Below are 18509 nucleotides of genomic sequence, written 5' to 3'. Positions count from 1 at the left end.
CTTGGTTAGCTCTACTCTGAAGTCAGCTCACTGACCCTTTGAAAAGTTGTGGCTGCTTGTGTCACGCAATAATATTCATCTAAATATAAAGGATCCACATTTTAGGAAAATATACAACTGGTGAAGATGCTTTTGGTGCTCTGGCTCGTTATGCCAGCACTCATAAGTCTTTTACGTACCACAGATTCCCACTCTGGGTACTTTTTCTCTGACCAAAACATGCTTTATCCTCATACCGGGCAGGTCCCAAGGGCTGGAATTTACCAGCCCAGTAACAGTGCTTGACCAAAAATGGGGGGAATTTCATGCCTTTCAGGAGACATGCCTGAGGTAGGATTTCCACTTAGTCCCAGAGGTCCCACCTGGGATGGAACTCCTACAGCCCAGAGCATTAATGCTCCTTTCCAGTCTCCGCCTCTACTCTTCCTACAGTAGCTCCCATAATCAGCTCTTAAAGAAATGACTTGCACTTCAATTCAGCCTCAGGGTCACCTTCTAAGGCAGATTAGCCTCAGAAAAGAACATGTTTATGACGTTAATGATTTCATAATAAATTGTGTTTTCAAAGAGCGAAGCCTTAAAATTTAAAATCATCTTTAACCTGCCAAAATTCTGCCATATTTTTCCTTACGGAAAAGAAATATGAACATTCTCTTCTTTTGTTTTAGATGTGTAGCGTTTCCAACTTTGCTTTAGATGTGTACTTTGCCAATCTTCACATTAAAAACAAAAAACAAAAAACCTCAATTTCTTTTTTTTTTTTTTTTTATAGAAGGAAAGGTAGGATGATTTTTGATTAAGGAACCATAGATTATTTAACCATCCTGAATAATTTGATAATTCTGAGAATACTGAGAATATTTTTAAGTGAATGAAATTTAACATTGATCTAGTAATCGGTGTTTTTGGTTTTTTTTTTTTTTTTTTTTTAGTGTTTGGTTCAATTTGTTTCTGAGAGAGTTGCATTCACGTTTCTCCCGAAAAGTTTGCTAAATTTTGCATTCAAATATTCTGATGTATTTTTGGAAACATAGGGCCTCACCTAAACAAAATCTCCATCAATCTTTCTTGCTCATAACAATATTCTTGTTTTGTTTTGTTATTAGATACTTTCCCCCTGATTTTTAGATGACTATTCATACATTTTGTCAGTATCATGGCATATTTTTCTATTTCTTTTATTTTCAACCAGTTTATATCATTATGTTTAGGAATACATTGTACATAAAACTAGATTATTTTTTCCTTTTTACTCAATCTGTGAATTATCTGATGAGAAATCTACTCTCAGCCTCATTGTCATGTTTTAGTTGTCCTTTCATTTTCATTGATACTAAGATATTCACTCTTTTCAGTATGTTGGTTTCATTGTATGGTTTTGAATTTATTTCTATTAACACTTCTCAGAAATCACTGGGTCCCTGGGGAGCCGTATCATTATTAATTTGGGGATTCATATCATGCTTAAATTCTGAAAATTTATGATCGAATTTCTCTTCAAATATATTCACACCTGTAATTTAAATTTTTTTCTTTTGTTAAAAAATTTTATTGCAAAGTTTGAATTAGGTTGTAATTTTTCATTCCATTATCCATTTTTATTGAATGTTTTTACATTTCCCCATTTCCTGTGGCTTATGGAATTTTATTGCTCATATGGTAATAAACCTATGTATCGCAGTTTACATATTTTTATGTAAAATTTGCTTTTCTCCTTTTGTTGATTATGAATGTTCTTTTTTTTCTAATCATTCTGTTTCTCTATGATAGTTTATATTATTTTAAAATGTATTTAATTATTTTATCATCTGGAATAAAGTTTATCTTGTTCTTTAATTTCCTTCAAATTTATACTTTTTGGTAGTTGAAACTAAGTCCGTTGCATCTGCTGTCTCACATAGTGATTTATCTTCTCATATGATTTAGTTTTTTCTAAAGATAATATCCAATGGTTTTTGGTTTTCAGTTATACTTCCCTATGCCACAATTATGAAGTTATTTCTAAAAACTTCAGTTTTGGTTTACAAGTATCTCAGTTTTGCCAGTTGAGCCCATCTTTAAGATTTATGATCATTTATAGGTAGTATAAATTTGAACAATGCATGAATTTGAATCTCAAATTTCAATTCAAAAGTTTTTTTTGGGGGGGGGAGGGGGGTGTTGATACTACAGAGAGCACAGATATGTCACAAATTTCCTGGCAACCCAAATGAGTTTTTTCTTTAATTATTATGATCGGATACACATAACATAATTTTTTATAATTTAACCATTTTGAAGTGCACTGTTCATTGGTATTAAGGGCATTCACATTTTTGTGCGGCCATCACCACTATCAATCTCCAGAATTTCTGTCATCTTCCCAAAACTGAAATGCCATGCCCATTAAATACTAAGTCCCCATTTTCTCCTTTCTTTAGTCCCTGGAAACCACCATTCTACCTTTTGTCTCTATGAACTTGACTACTCTGGACAGCTCCTAAAAATGAACATATAGAGCACTTGTCTCTTGTGACTGGTTTATTTCACTCACCATAATGTCTCCAAGCTTCATCCATGCTGCAGTATGTGAGAGGATATTTTAAAAATATAAGACTGAATAATATTCCATTTTATGTCTATACCACATTTAGTTCTTACATTCATCCATCAAAGGACACACAGATTGTTTCCATGTTCCAACTATTGTGCATAATGCTGCTATGAATGTGTAAGCATGCAAATATCTTTTCTGCTCAATTCCTTGCTTTTGATTATTTTGCTTTATCCAGAGGAGAATTGCTGGATCATATGGTACTGTACTTCTATTTTTTGAGGAGTTGTCATACTGTTTTTCAAAGCAGCTGCACCACACTATTTACTTATCCACTAGCAATAATACACAGGGGATCCAGTTTCTGTGCATTTTTACCAACACTTTGTTTTTTCTGTTTTCTGTTTCTTGTTTGTGTGTATGTGTGCATTTTAATAATAGCCAATCTAATGGACAGGAAGTGATATCTATTGGTGCTTTTAATTTGCCGTTTCCTACTGATTACAAACGTTGAACATCTTTTCATATGTTTTTTGGCTATTTGTATATCTTTGAAGAAATACATGTTCATGTTCTTAACGCTTTTTTTTTTTAAATCAGGCTGCTTGTTTTTATTGTTGACTTTGAGTTGTAGGAGTAACTTATGTACCCTGAATGTGAATCCTTTATCAAATATATAATTTGCAAATATTTTCCAATTCTGTGAGTTGCCTTTTCTCTCTGTTGATAGTGTCTTTTGATGCACAAATCTTTTAATTCGAAGTCCAATTTACATATTATTTTTTCTTGTGTCAGCTGTTCTTTTAATGTCCTATCTAAGAAATCACTGCCAAATCTAAGATCATGGATATTTCTTATGTTTTCTTCTAAAGGTTTTATAGTTTTTGCTCTTACACTTGGCTCCTTGATCTTAAGATAATTTTGAGGTAATTTTTGATATGTGGTAAAAAACACATAACAATATCTACAATCTTAACTATGTTTAAGGGTACAGGACAGTAGTATTAACTATATGCACACTGTTGTGCAATAGATCTCCAAAATCTTTCATCTTGTAAAACTAAAACTCTATGTCCATGAAACAATTCCCCTTTTCTCCCTCCCCGTATCCCATGGCAACCACTATTCTATTTTTTTGTTTCTAAGAGTTCTACTACTTTAGATGACTTATATGCATAGTCATGAAGTATTTGTCTTTTTGCAACTGAGTTGTTTCACTTAGCATAATGTCCTCAAATTTATCCAGGTTGTAGTATAAAACAGCATTTCCATTTTTTTAAAGGATGAATAATATTCCATTGTATTTGTATATTGTATTTTCTTTATCTATTCATCTATTGATGGATATTTAAATTCCTTCCACCCCACGGCTATTGTAATAATATTGCAATGAATATGGTGTGCAAATATCTTTTTGAGATCCTATTTTTGGTTCTTTTGGATATACAGTTGACCATTGAACAATATGGGTTTGAACTGCATGGGTCCATTATATACAGATTCTTTGTCTTTATACAGTACAGTATTATAAATGTATTCTCTCTCTCTCTTTTTTTTTTTTTTACATTTTATCCATAGCACTTTTATTTCTCTAGCTTACTTTGTTTTAATAATACAGTATATAATACATAAAATATACAAAATATGTTACTCGGCTGTTCATATTATAGTCAAGACTTCTGATCAAAAGTAGGCTGTCTGGGAGGAGTCAGTTATATACAGGTTTTTCACTGCTGGGGACTTGGCTGCCCTTACCCCTGCATTATTCAGGGGTCGGCTGTTGGATTGCTGGAACATATGCTAATTTTATTTTTAATTTTTTGAGAAATTTTGATAATGTTTTCTATAGCAACTGCACTCTTTTGCCCTAAATATACAAGAGTTCTCTACGTCTTTGTCGGCATTATTTGTTCCTTTTTTTTTTTTTCATTGTTTTCTTTCTTTCTTTTGATAGTTGCCATCTTTATGGGTATACGGTGACATCTGATTATGGTTTTGATTTCACTTTTTTTTTCACTTTTGATGATTAATGATGTTGAGCAAATTCTGTATACTTGACCATTTGTATATTATCTTTAAAAGATGTCTACTCATATCTTTTCACCATTTTTAATCAAATAATGTTATTGTTGTTGAAGAGTAGGAGTCCTGTATATGTTCTAGCTATGAACCCCTTATTTGATATATGGTTTGCAAACATTGTCTCCTATTTCATAGATAGCCTTTACTCATTGTTGATTGTTTTATTTGCTTTGTGAAAAAATTTTAAGTTTGTTTGTAGTTTCATTTGTCTCTTTTTCATTTTACTGCCATTGTATTTGCTGTCAAAGCTAAAAACAAAAACAAAAAGAAACAACAACAAAAAAATCACCTTACCAAATCTAATATCATGAAGCTTTTCCCCAACTTCTAGTAGTTTTGTAGTTTCAGGTCTTATATTTAGGTCTCTAACCTATTGTCAGTTAATTTTTGTGTATGGTGCAAGGTCAGGGTCAATTTCATTATTTTGCATGTGGATATTCAATTTTACCAACATCATTTGTTGAATAGACTATACTTTCCCCACTGAGTAGCCTTGGAAGCTTTTTATTTAGGATCTTCTGACCATAAAAAGATTTATTTCTGAGCTTTCTATTCTGTTCCATTGGTTGGATATGTCTTACTGCTGGTGCATACTGTTTTTATTACTATGGCTTTTAACATATTTTTAAATCAGGAAGTGTGAGACCTGCAGCTTTGTCAAGACTGCTTTGGCCATTTGGGATCCTTTAACATTCCACATGAATTTTAGGATTTTTTTTTCTGTGTATACAAAACCATACCACTGGGATATTTATAGGGATCTTATAGAATCTGCAGATCACTTTGAATAGTATGGGTATTTTAATAATGTTAAATCTTCCATCCATGAACACAAAATGTCCTTCCATTAATGTCTGTTTTAATTTCTTTCAGCAATAGCTTCATAGTTTCCAGTGTATAAAACCTTCAGTTCCTTGGTTACCTTTATTTCTAAGGGTTTTATTCTTTCTCATGCTATTGTAAGTGGGAACGTTTTGTTAATTTCCTTTATAGATAGTTCCTTGTTAGTGTATAGAAAGACTATTTTTGTGTGTTGATTTTAGGTCCTACAACTTTGTTGAATTCATTTATTAGCCCTCACTTTTTCTTGTGGAGTCTTTAGGATTTTTAAAATACAAGATCATGACATCTGCAAATGGGGACCGTTTTGTTTCTTTCCAATTACGATGCTTTTCTTTCTTTTTACTCAATCCTCGGGCTATGATTTCCAGAATTATGTGAATAGAAGTAGTGAGAATTGACCTCCTCGCCTTGTTCCTGATCTAAGAGGAAAAGCTCTCAGTTTTTTACTACTGCGTACACTGTTAGCTGTAGGTGTTTAATGTGTGGTCTTTATTATATCGAGGTATTTTCCTTCTATTCTGTTTTGTTGAACGTTTTTATCATGAAAGAGTGTTGAATTTTGTCAACTGCTTTTTTAGCATTCTGACATTTTCACATTTTTTTTAAATCTTTTATTCTGTTAATGGGTCATAATTACTGGATTTACCAATAACATTAATGCATGTTCTTTTTTTTGCATGTTCTTTATTAAGCAATGAATTATAAAATTATTTTAATAAAGTAAATTAGACACATTGTTAAGAATTTCAGATGGTCTATTTAACAAGAAGAGTGGTGGTTTATTTTTAAAGTTAGAATTTCATTTATCAAAAGAATTTCACCATTACAAAAACATTAACAATATCTTAGATTTTAAAAATATATTAACAATTTTGGAATTTTCCTCTGACCTTGCCAGCAGGTAGAAAGGAAGTGATTGTTTTATAAGTAACTTAAAAATGTAAGAAGACATGTCAGTCATTTTGCAGCAGTTGACATCACTTATTCAAATTGTAACAACAAATGTTTATATTCTGTTCCAAGTTAATAACTAACTAGACTATTTCTAAACTGTGTATCATGTGTTCAGTAACAATGATAAATCTTTGTAAGATACTTCAAGACAAAGCTCCTTATTTTGGAGCAACACCAAATTTATGTCAGGCTCCAACAAATAACAAGCTCTGCTGTCTTGAAATAAACATTGGCAAGAAATTTCATTGAAAAAGATACATCGCACCTATTACATCTTGTGGTGATCCAGGATGATAAACAAATAAAAATGTTAATTAATAATCAGAGTTTCTTGTGTTTGTTTTTGTTTCATTTTACTGTAGGCCAAAATGATACAAAAACATTTGTCTACAATTATTATGACAGAGTAAATTTCATTTAATTTATATTAATGAGTAATTATCTTAGAGAGCATAATTTAATAACTATTATGATTCTTCATTTGCCATAGTAAAAGTGATGTACAGTCATGAAATAATTCAGGCCCAGGAGGAAATAAAATTAAATGTCAATCTTTTCTTTTCCATCCCTACTTTCCAGATCTTCATCGTAATATATAATAGTCTCTTTGTATGAGTGCAGAATTTTTATGTGAGTATAAGTAAATACATATGTAATTTCTGAATAATAAGGAAATCTAAGTAGAGTACTTTGCTCTGCTTTACCCTTTATTGTTCACTAAGTATGTATGTATATATACTTTGTTTATTTGTATAGATTTATATATGTATGTATGTATATATAAATTATTATTTTAAAAGATTAATGCAACATAACTTAAATGTTCTATACTAAGCAAAATCCTCTTAGATGAGTCCATTTGTTTAATTCATTTATGTACATTTATTCCCCATATATACAAACATTCCATCTATATTGCTTTGGAGTAAAAAATCAAAATTTGGAAAAAAGTAGTTCACTTCAAAATATTCTTTGGAAAAGAAAATAGTCCCAGTACATAATAAGCATATTTTACATATGCTCTAGAGCCCTTCTAGTATGCTGTCATATATCCAGGGAGCACTAAAAGTCTTTCTGATTTTAAGAAAATAAAATTACAATTGTTTTATGTATATTATTCCTTGGGGACACAGATATAGAAAGTTTAAGTTCTCTTTAACTTTTCTCTTTGTATTCCAGATCAGAGCAATGTGACATGTATAAGCATTATAGAAATTTACCTTTTGAAAATGATACTGTTCCTCATATTCCTGCTAGAGAAATTCTTCAATTCACTCCCATTAGTCTGCTAAGGGATGACTTTTTTTTCCACTGTGGGGGGTGGATTTTATCTGACCTGAAATGAAACACTAATATTTAATGTTAATATATGAAAAATATTCAAGAGAAAGGATGATTTCTACAGTTTTCACTAAATCCTACATTAAAATATACATCATTTGATCTCATATGGTAGGCAGTGAAATTGCCTACCAATAAATAATGAATAATATTGTTTTTGTATGAGCAGCACAGTTAGGATCTTCATTTCATCATTTTTTATTCCAAAATTATATTATTTTACTAATTTATTGCTAAAGCAGTAACCTTACCCATTCGAAAGGACACAAATCTCAGACATACCAGATGATTGATATAAATGAAGGTGGCCTCTATAACATACCCAGAGTGACATTGACTATATTCTTGCTATATTCACTATGTTCACACCAGTATCTTCAGTTATACATGTTAAAAAAAAACAGTGGTTATTGCCTGTTGAATCTTCCTGCTGAGAGTTGTGATGGGAAAATCCATGAATGGACTATTTGATTTGCTGAATAGAAATATCTCACATAGTGAAAGAGAAAAAAAAATTATGTGTGTTTACCTGTATTGCTGAAAAGAAAGATCATGGTTTATATTTTCAATGGCCGCTCTCACAGAATGTGTTCACATTTTATAGAGGCAAAAATGTGTACCCATAACATATTTGGGTTTTGTCTCTGGGGTTTCAGCACATTCAAGAAAACAAAAAACAAATCGAAATTCAAAGGAGTAGTTATGTAGCTCGTGTTATATATCTTCACGGTTCCATTTAGATTACACCCTACTGCTTAAGAATCATCTTTCATCACTTACTTTTTATCTCATTTCAACCATTCCTTCTTAGTCCTTGTCACCATAATTACTTTGTAATGATTTCTGAGACCTACCAAAAGAAGAAGAAAGAAGGGTGCTGGAGGGCAGATAAATGCTACCAAAGGTGCCATTTTAACTTTACATTGGAAAGGCAGTTTTAGATTTTTTAAACTATTTTTTGTAAGAATAACTTAAAAATATATTGAAACTTCAGGTGGAACATATTGGAGGTTGGTTAAATTTCATCAAAGCATCAAATTTTAGATCTCACTCTTTTTTTCCAGAATTAAATTGATGTTAAGAAATCTTAAATACTGTTCCAGTCTTCTTTTTTGTTTTAAATAATCAGTCTAAGAAAACAGCACCCCATCTTATTGGGGAAGATCCTTCCTTGAGTGCCTAAGTACTTTGATAACTCCAATATTAGGGTCAGATCATTCCCTCATTATGATTGTCTAAGTCTTAAAATATTTTATCCTTTTTCTTAAACAAAATCTCTCTGTAACTTTTATCCATTGTGGCAATATCTGTGCCTTGGAAATATGTAAGATCATATTTCATGAGATTGAGTCACTTTCATGAGACAGTCTTTCAAATATTTGAAGAAAACTATTAAAGCCTCTGGTTTAATCTGTTTCCCAATTTCAACATTGCACTTTGGTCTTCATCCTCTAAACAAAACTCCAAATTACCTCCAATTTCCAGACTGGAAAACAGTATGAAGCTTTACTATCATTTTCTTTACTAAATTTTTGCACGTAGTAGTGCAACATAATATTGACTTCTTGGTAAGTTTTTGGTCATGTTCAGTACAGCATTATATGTTCTCTCACAAACCATACACTCTCCAGAGGAACTTCTCTTATTCACATTTTTTAATTTTCCTTACCATACTTGTATTTTTATAATGTCACTATTTCTGGCAAAATTTTTAAATGTTTATTTTGAAGCAAACTATAAGGAAAATGGAGTCTGGCCCTCTAAAACAGAAGGTTTAAGGACCATGGAGAAAAATAAAATGTCAGAGGAATTATTTTTTCAGAGGTAGGTAGAGTGCTGAAAGAAGAGAGTTAAGTCTTTCCAAATGGGCAAAAAATTTTTTAAAGATTTATTAATTTAAAATGAGAGACCCAGACTGAGAGGGAGAGGCAGAGACACAGGCAGAGGCAGAAGCAGGCTCCCCAGAGGGAGCCTGATATGGGACTGGATCCTGGGATCACATCCTGAGCTGAAGGCAGGTGCTCAACTGCTGAGACACCCAGGCAACCAAAATTATACACCTTTTAATAGACTATTGGGAATCACAGTCAAGTGCCATCTAATCAACTAGATCACATGGTTCTTTGTTTCTTGAGCACTTAAAAGGAAAGAAAAGGAAAGGGAAGAAAGGGAAAGAGAAGAAAAAAAAAAGAGAGAGAAAGAGAAAAAGAAAGACCAGAGGCATTCAAAGCGTGAACAAAGAAAATTAGACTTACAATATGAAGTTCTAGATTCAAACCTTGACACTATAACTAAATTGTTCAAAAGAACACCAGTGAATAAAATCCCACGAACTTCTTTTTGTTCTGCACAGATGTCATGCCCCCAAAAGCCATGTTATGAGATAATGCAATGTCAGAAGAGGTCATTGAGAGGATGTGACTGACAGGTGACCCACAAAGTGGACATTGGCAACTGGAGGCTCCTTACCCCCGCCCCTGTCCTTGGAATGTACACTCTGCCTATAGTTCTTACAGTGGGAACAGTTTCAAGGACATGGCCTTGAGAGAGCTATGTGTTTTTGAGACTATCTTGGTGGTATATGTGACTGAACCCCATTCAGGCCCCTATATAAACTTTCAAGATTTTATTGGGCCAATGCAGAGATTTCCTTATCTTGCAGCCACCCAAGATAAGCTTTTTACATAATCCTTCTTGCTTATTAAAACTGCCACTTACCAGTCTTGGGTGGTCTGCCTCTTTCTTCATTCTATCCTCACTCTCCTGTATGGGGGCCAACATGTGAACCAACAATTGCTGAGCCAGACAGAAGACTAAATAAATAGTCCCTGGTAGAGGAGACAGGAGAAATCCCAAGTTGCCCATCAATTTCCATGTGAGGAAAGGTGGTCTGTATGTTAGAGGCTTGTGGACTGCTGTAGGGAGTTTGGCTGCCAGCCCATGCCCACTTAGAGGCTTAAATTTAAGTTAGAAGGTTGGAGGAAGAACTGATATTATAGAGGATTTGTGGGTGTCCACTAGTTTACTAGCTCTGGGGATGGCAGACAAGGTGGGAGAGCAGGATGATAAACTGGAGAACTGAGCATACCATTTTGCAAAGCTAGGAGGCTGCAAGCTGCTGCAGCTTAAGGTCCAAGCACTTGTGACAAAACCGGATTGGGACGTTAAGGGGTGGAGCCCTTGAGAAAGTGAGGGGAGTGAAGGGGACGATGTTGTGGTGCTTGGCAGTGAAACAGATGGAACATTTCACACTCTCTGACCCCCTAATGCAAACAAAAGCACAGCAACAGCAAGCCCAACCAGCAGGGCAGTCCTCAATTTGGGAAATGTTCCTGATAAGAGAATAGATTTCCACTGAGCTTATTGATATAGTAGCGAGTCCCAGCGAAAGGCCAGGGAGAGAATCCAGGCACGGTAGGTAGGGCTGTGGGAAAGAGGGAGCAATGGCATTTCTCTTCAGGGTAAAAGGCAAAGAAAAGAATCAACATCACCACACACCTTATCCTCTGGAAACACCTGCATGGAACTTGGGGGCTCAGGGGATCCATTCCCTTATGGATTGGTTTGTTCTAGCTTTAGGGAGGCTTGGCCTGGTGAGGGAGATGCCCCTGGGCACATGGAACCCTGGAAATCTATACAGAAGGTATAACAAATTTTTAGGGAGTTGGGAAGGAGACAGACCTTTTATCACCCTGCCTCTGAAGGCCCTGAACAGGATACATTCACTACAGGAATGGAAGCCAAGCTACCTGGTATGGGATGCTGCTATCCATGCTGTGCCCCATCAAGAGACAAGACATTGACAATGTTGGGCAATCCATTGCTGATCTGAGGAAACTGACAGATCCTCAGAGCAGATATATACTATGGGAAAGACTCAAAGTAGAGAGGGAACTCGGAAGCCAAAGACTATCCCTGTCAACTCGAAAGGGTCTAGTATTGATGCTAAGTATCTGCCTCCAATACAGCCAGTTAGCTGTCAAATAAGCTACGTGCATGATAATAAACCTCCTTGCTATCACTTAGGGCGCATTGTGGAGGAGGCGGGTGCATGTAAGTTCGAGAGAGCCAGTTACTAGTGGTGGAGTGTTGGAGGAGGTCAAGAGAACGTGACCCCTGGTTGACCTGTGAGCTGGACCCCCAACAATCAAAGGCCCCTCCTCTCCTCTATCCTTGAAATGTTCCCTGTGCTCAACATCCACACAGTGGGGGTGGGAGCTATTTTCAGGAATGAAGCCTTGGGAGGATTAGGTGTTGTTGAGACTGTCTAGATGGTACATAGGATTGAACCTAGTAAAAGCCTCTATAAAAACTGAAGATTCTGGGGCAGCCCCAGTGGCGCAGTGGTTTAGTGCTACCTGCAGCCCAGGGCCTGATCCTGGAGACCCAGGATCGAGTCCCACGTTGGGCTCCTTGCGTGGAGCCTGCTTCTCCCTCTGCCTGTGTCTCTGCCTCTCTCTCTCTCTGTGTGTCTCTCATGAATAAATAAATAAAATCTTAAAAAAAAAAAAAAAACTGAAGATTCTGGTCAGCAGGTGTGGAGATCTACTCACTTTGCAGCCTCCCAAGACAGGCCTCACATGTAAGTTCCCTTGCTTATTTAATTTGCCACCTAACGACCTGAACTGGCCTGCCTCCTTATTCAGTCTCATCTTGCCTTCTGTGTACAGGGGCCAATGTATGGCTATTGTAATACTTTAAAATACTTAATCCTTATGCCATTTTGATAATATATCAGTTTGTTAAAATTCAAATAATCCACACATGAGTGATAGCTCACAGTAGTTTTCTTTATTGAAAGACAAATTTCCAAAGATATCCAAAGGCATGTTAGTGTATCAAGGGAAGGGAGGATTCCTTCTTTATGGGATTTCCTAAAACCAGAACATGATATTAATAGTTTACATGGCTCCATTTATTCTTATAAATTTGAATTGTTTGCTTATAGGCCAAGTGGTCTGTAAAAAAATGAGAAAGGTGATTGTAAAAAGTCCAATGTTTGTTTGTGGTCATAAAAGACCACTCGGTTTATGCTAATTTAATTAATCTTCACCTAAAGCATACACACTGCCCTGGTACTTAATGTACTGGAAAAATATACATAGCATTTTGACACCATCCTGTACTACTGAGAGGTAACATTGTACTCTGACATTATATTAATAAGTCACTAGACAGCTTCCAACAGGGATTCAAGATCATGCTTTCTAGCTTTATGCTTTAATTGGGAATTAATTCCCGGGCTAAAACAGTCTTTATGATTGCATTTGCTATTATTCTTTCTAGTTTAGTAGTCTGTTACAACTCATAGGTGAATTTGTATTCTAAAGAATCAGTATAATAACAAAGGGAGGCAGTAATAGATCATTAGAAACAAAATACTGAATTTATAGGCAGTAGCATTGCTACTGATTGTGGCTACTCATCTCAGTGTTGGATGCAATCATTTAATGTCCTCATTTGTATTTTTATAAACTTGAAGGAATTCTGATCTTCTTCCTTAGCTAAAAAAGCCAAACAACTAATTGTTTTGCATTCACCGTCTTGGCTGAAGGGTGAAGAGCTAAAACCCAATTTATCCAGTAAGTGCTACATTTGTGAAAAACAGCATCAAAGCCTTGATGTGTTTTACTGTAGTCTCTTGGGAAGGCTCATGTCTAATTTTTATGCTGATATGGCTCATAATATAGTCCTCTGACTCTTCTATTTGCTCTTGCAATTACAAGGTTTCTTATTCCATTGTGTATATTCCTCTGAACTAAGATTAGCTTAACTGAGCTTCCTTTGAAAACTTGCCTACCCATCAAATGTGTCAGGCCTAATGCATTCAGTAGCCAAAGAAAATCAATGAACAACACACTTTTCTGCTTCCTGCAATGATCAATAGGATTCACATAATGGGTGGAAAATTTTTAATCGTGACAACTCAGAATCTTCTTAGCATAAATCTCCCCTGCATTATAACCTCTCCACTTCCCACTTCCTGAATTTGCAAGCATTGAGTAATATCTATGTAGAAGATATATTATTAAAGGTGATACAATTAGAACTTCACACTTTGATGATAATGAGTTTAGATCCCAAAGGCCTATTTTCTAGATGTGAAGTCTTTTATATTTTGCATTTAAAATTGAAGATTTTCTGTTAGAATGTGAAAACTTACTTAAATGCAACTTAATTCAAATATGTACATTGAAGGAAACAGAAATTGCTTTGATTTTTTTTTTCTAAAGTCATCAAGTCATATTTGAGGTTTTTAAGATTTGAGTTGCATTTTTAGGGATTGTTGTTATTTAAGAATATATGTCTTGGAGATGGAAACTCAGAGTTGTAATGCTGAACAATGATATTTGGAGAAACATTATAAAGAGAAATGAAGATTTACAATCAAAGGTAAAAACAAGACTCATTTAAAATTTAGGTTTTCTATCATGAATTCATTATTTATAAATCTGCAATAGTCAGTTTCCTGCTGTGTGATATGTGCTGTGTTAACTGTATTAGGTGCTAGGGATACAGAGACAAAAGACAGGTTCTGCCTTTAGAAATCAACAGTGCACTTACATATGGGTGAAGGATTTCAATTTAGTGAGACAACTCTGTGTGTTTGCGTGTGTGCGTGCATGTGTCTGTATACGCACACAGCCAAATCAATTGTGGTTTTAAAACTATATTTCAAGAGGATTAAAGAATTATAACACTAAGTGGTACATTTACATATAAAAGTTATTTGTTTGTGATTTAAAGGACAGGCCTAAATTTTACTCATCTTTGTACCCAGCACTTGCACCATATATAATATATTGATTGTGCGTAGTGTGTGTTCATGCGTGTGTATGTGTGTGTATGGTGGGGGGATTGCTCTACTTTCTCCATTTTCCTTATAAAAACATTCTATGATGTTTTCTTATGTTTTAGAAATAACCATTCACATTACTCTTCTTGTTCATAATATGTCTTATATTATAAAACTCTAGGCCAGCTTTTATTATATGTCAATATCCAATACAAGCCTACACTGAGAACAATCATAAATGACATGTATAACTTATTGTATAAGATCTTTTGTTAATTGTGTTTTTTTTCTTAAGATTTATTTATTTATTCATGAGAGACGCAGAATGAGGAGAGAGGCAGAGACATAGGCAAAAGGAGAAGCAGGCTCTTCGCAGGAGCCCGATGTGAGACTTGATCCTGGATCCTGGGATCACCACCTGACCTGAAGGTAGCTGCCCAACTGCTGAGCCACCCAGGCATCCCAAAATCTTGTATTTATTTATTTATTTATTTATTTTATTTGTTGTTGTTGTTAATATTGCAATTTATTTTTATTGTTTCAGGTAAGATCATGGTATGGCTATACTCACTCTTTTTTTTTTAATAAATGTATTTTTTATTGGTGTTCAATTTGTCAACATACAGAATAATCCCCAGTGCTCATCCCATCAAGTGCCCACCTCAGTGCCCGCCACCCAGTCACCCCCACCCCCCGCCCACCTCCCCTTCCACCACCCCTAGTTCATTTCCCAGAGTTAGGAGTGTTTCATGTTCTGTCTCCCTTTCTGATATTCTTTTAAATTTATGATTTAACCTAAATTTCCATAAGAGAATAAGGCCAACATCCATTAGCATATATTTTATATTAATAATTATGTTTAGTGCAATAAATGTACCATATTTCATAGATATAAGTATATTTACATAGATGTATATATTCTATATCTATGGAATGCACATTCATTTATACACTTATAAAATTTTGCATTATATTTGCTAACACTTAAAATTTCTAATGGCTTATCATTGGTATTAAGATAACTACCCCAACTTTTAATAACCAACACTGAAAAGTAGACTGTCAATATGTGGATTTCCTTGAATAATTGTTGCATAATTTCATGTTTAATATTTCACTCTCAAGCAACTTATTATTTTTTGGAAAATATTTTACAAATACATTTATATGTCTAATTGTACAATTACCATATAATAATTCTTTCCCCTGTCAGAATATGTGATCTAAGTGAGAATGTCTATTTTGAAATATGTGGTTAGTAGTTCCCTGTTGTTCTTCAGCATATAAAGAATGTACAAATTTTGTTACATATAAAGCTCTATCAGTTTTACTAGCTAAATATTGCATTGGTCTTTCTTTTTTTTAAAGATTTTATTTATTCACATTCATGAGAGACACAGAGGGAGAGAGAGGCAGAGACACAGGCAGAGGGAGAAGCAGGCTCCATGCAGGGAGCCCGATGTGGGACCTGATCCCAGACCCCTGGATCACACTCTGAGCTGAAGTCAGACACCCAACCACTGAGCCACCCAGGTGTCCCTGCATTGATCTTTCTCCTATTTTCTTTGTATTGTTATGTAAACATTTTTTTTTTTTTTGCAAAAACGACTCAAATACCTAAGCTATGGGAATATCTTCAAATCAAGTCATCTACTAAAAAGTTAGCTAAATATGCCATATAAGCAAAAAATTTAAACTATTTTATGCTGTCCTTTCATTATGACAGAGTGAGCCAGGGATGTAGATGAAGGCAGATGACTAATATAGTAGGTTATTATTTTGGCGGGTTATTTGTAAGTAAGAACCAAAATTACTGCCTTTAATTAGAATAAATCAGAATCAATATATGCTCCAATACAGACCCTCCTGCGTTATGTCACCTAGAGTTAGCTTCTGTCCGGTACTGAACAGTCTTCACAAGGCAGCGTGCATCAGCGCTGTTTACACAGCAACCTAAGGGGTGTAACTGTTATCAGCTATCTGCTGAATAGCACACACTTTTGTTTCTAACCCTAGATTATTGAAATGTCAAACACTGTTTTGAGGTTGAATTCTAGAAGTTTAGAAAATTATTTTTAGCAAGTATTAAAAACATTCCTCTACCTTCCCACATAGTACATGGCTTATTGTCATGTTTTGATGTCTTGTATTTTCCATAAATTATGGATCCATAGACTTCCTCTTTGGCCTTTTCATATAATGTGTCTAATTCACTAGTTATTCAATTCCCTTCTCTTTTTATGGCCTTAGTAACCTGTGGGGATAGAAAGAATTCCCAACCAATTCTAATGTGAAATATTGAAAGGTCAAAGCTGTAAAAAACTCTACTAAATTTCTAAGAATATTTTAGGTATTAAATTCTGTTACTGCTGAATATCAAAATGTTAAAAATAATAAAAGCAATTAATTCTTGTCCTAACAATTCAAATGACAAGTAATCAATGGGGGTCTTATTCTTCTAAACCTACATATTTACATTAAGATCTAAAAATCCTTTAGGAATACTCTTCTTACTCATATTTGTTCTCATTTCTACTACACTCCTATTATCTCATAATTGAATGGGGAATAATTTTTAAAATTCCTTTCAATCTATAAGACAATAATAAAATTTCTTAAAAGTGTTTAACCTTGCCCACTTCTCTCACTTTTGGTAACTTTATCTGCAAAAATAGGAATTTCAAGTAAGTCATTTCTAATCATCTTTCCAACTCTATTCTTATTGTCTTTTACTTCTGAAGTAACCTGCAATGTCCCTGACATCAATGTGTGAGATGATGTGTATTTGTGTACTTCTTTTTGTGACGGCTGTCTCTTTCCCAAGTTGTACTACAACTCACAAGTCTGAGAACTGACACAGTCATCTGGGCAGCTAGATTAACTAGCCTCTGCCATTGCATGGGGATAATTTGTGCTCCATCTCCCCATGTGTCAATGCCATGAAACCATCCTATATTTCACACTTGTCTTTGAGAGCAGATTTCTTGAGCTTTCAAGGGTGTCATTTTTCCAATCTGATGTATTAATCTAAAAAACCACACTAATAAATGCAAAGTAGACTACCTGTATGCTAATAATGTTTATTCATTATAATTTTGACTTTTTAAATAAAATAATTCCACATTGATTTTTCAGCCACTTTGAATGGCTGTACTGCTGTTTGTTTAAAGTCTTGAAGTATGCTGTAGGGAAAGACACTTGTGGGGCACCTGGGGGGCTAAGTTGGTTGGGCGTCTGCCTTCAGCTCAGGTATGATCCTGGGGTCCTGGGATAGGGCCCTGCATTGGGCTCCCTGCTCAATGGGGAGTCTGCTTCTCCCTCTGTGCTTCCCCCCTGCTCATGCTCCCTCTTACTCTCTCTCTCTCCCTCTTTCTCAAATAAATAAATAAAATCTTTTAAAAAAGGAAATATATTTGTTATATATGAGGAAATCTTGGAGAATTCTGAGGTCTTACTACATAGTATCCTATCACTATTCTTGATTCTTCCAAGGCAGTCTCAGTTTATGCCTTTTATAGATCATTTGACACCTGGTAATTATTTTTGTGCCCTTTTCATTACTGCGAGTGTCCCTGTTTAAAAGACAAATTATATGATTCTTTACCCATTACTTCATTTGTACACAATCCTGCTTAAAATTCTGGGAAGCCATCACACAGACTAAGATCACAAAATTAATCTTTCAGTAAAGTACATATCAAAAGAGACTTTTAATTTTTTGCCATCAAATCAGTATAAGTATAAATTGTCATACTGATCAGCTTCCTTATATTTTATATCAATACATACGTGATACTATATCCTGATGAAGAAAAAAAAAAAAAAAAAACCCTTCTAATTGTAAGACCTGAAAGTCAGAAGACAACAAGCAAAATCCTTAACAAGAAAATAGATGAAACAATCAAAGAACAAGCAAACAAAGTGTCTTTCTTTGTGACTGGGTGAAAAAGAATACTTGAG

This window comes from Canis lupus, chromosome 37, assembly GCF_003254725.2.
Source record: "Canis lupus dingo isolate Sandy chromosome 37, ASM325472v2, whole genome shotgun sequence".
Taxonomy (NCBI): domain Eukaryota; kingdom Metazoa; phylum Chordata; class Mammalia; order Carnivora; family Canidae; genus Canis; species Canis lupus.
This window is presented reverse-complemented; position numbering follows the sequence as displayed.